The following is a 1,530-nucleotide window of genomic DNA, read 5'->3' as shown; positions in this document are numbered from 1 at the left end:
CGAAACTAAGAAAGAGAGATGCAAATAAAATCCCCACCTTAAAATATGAGATATTTGCTACCAGCCAAGATTCATTTTTAATCAGCCTTTACTGAACGGTTAGTTCCACCCCAAGCCTCAACTATGTTTGAGTCAAGTTCTTGAAGGGCGGCTTCGCGGTCTTCTCTCATTCTTATGGCACTGCATGCACTGCCTGAGAGCATTTCTGACAGAGAGCTATGACTCTACAAATGTCTCTTACGCTGAATAGCTGCCATTCTGCACAGTCCATGGGATCTGGCATTATCGTCATATTAAAACCAAGTCTCTATTGTTCAATTCTTTCACCTTGCCATTTAAAACAACTTTTAAATTATAAGATTTTCAATAACACGCAAAAAGAATAATCTCATGAGCACCCATATACACATCCTGTTTTACTTTCTCTAGCTCCTCAATTATTTTTATTCAAAGTATTTTAAAGTAAATAATTTCATCTGTAAATATTTCAGGATGTGTCTCATTGATAAGGCCTTTTTCTTTAAATCCTAAGCACAACGCCATTATTAAACCTAAAAAAAAGTTATGAGAATTCTATTGCATTCACCTTTTAAAGATCCTGCTTGGGGGAACATAAACCAAAAGCAAAAGATTAATTGGAGAAAACACAAAATTACTAAAAATAATGGTTCCACACACACTGCAAAACACAGAAATGTTGATGACAACATTGGGGTTGGAAAAGTTAAATAACTTTTACAAATATACAGATATTCATGCAAAAAAGAAACTGTAATCTGGTTACCACAGTCAGTGGGTGTTTTGTTAAAAAAAATTACTAAATGCCACGTGATATCCTGGGTTGTATCCAGAATAAGGACTGTAATAGAAAAACTGGTGAAATCCAAATAAAGTCGGCAGTTTAGTTAATAGTACTATACTAATGTTAATTTCTTAGTATTGACAAATGTAGCGTGGTTGTGTAACATGTTAACATTAGAGGAAACTGGATAGGTAAAGGTGTACAGGAACTCTCTGTACTAGTTTTTCACCTTTCCAGTAAATCTAAAATGATTCCAAAATAAAAAAAAGCTTGTTTAAAGCTGAACAAAAAAAACCAAGCAAACAAATAAACTTAAGAGTCCCTGCAACTGGATTGAAATGGAACCTTGAAACTGCCATTCTAAATCTTTAGCATCAGTCTAAAAATTTTAGAAGTGTGCCCTCTAGCGGAGGTAGTAGTCAAGATTTCTTTTTTTAAGTTCCTTTTTAAGCCAGTGATGATAATGTGCCTAAGAAGTACAATTAAACCAAATCTTTGTAACTGAGGTCTCTCCTCTCCCCTCTTAAAAAAGTAAAAATAACATCTTACAATCTTTTCTTCATTTCAAGAACAGAATGTGATCATTTTTGTATAGAAATTTTTTCAAAAAGACTAAATAAAGATCATCCATAATTCTATCTCCAAAAGAGCCTCTAAGAAGTTATTAAATAGCCCTCTCTAAAACACACACACACACACACACACACACACACACACACACACACACT

General features: G+C 33.9%; 1 protein-coding gene across 7 annotated transcripts in view; it reads right to left on the bottom strand.

Annotated features, from left to right (window-relative positions):
• Positions 1–1,530, bottom strand: part of TMEM44 (transmembrane protein 44) — a 31,498-nt gene that overhangs the window by 3,139 nt on the left and 26,829 nt on the right. The gene's annotated exons all lie outside the window — the stretch shown is intronic.

This window comes from Pteropus vampyrus, unplaced genomic scaffold (assembly GCF_000151845.1).
Source record: "Pteropus vampyrus isolate Shadow unplaced genomic scaffold, Pvam_2.0 Scaffold14, whole genome shotgun sequence".
NCBI classification, from domain to species: domain Eukaryota; kingdom Metazoa; phylum Chordata; class Mammalia; order Chiroptera; family Pteropodidae; genus Pteropus; species Pteropus vampyrus.
Note: the sequence above shows the minus strand (reverse complement) of the source record. Positions and strands in the feature narration are given on the sequence as shown.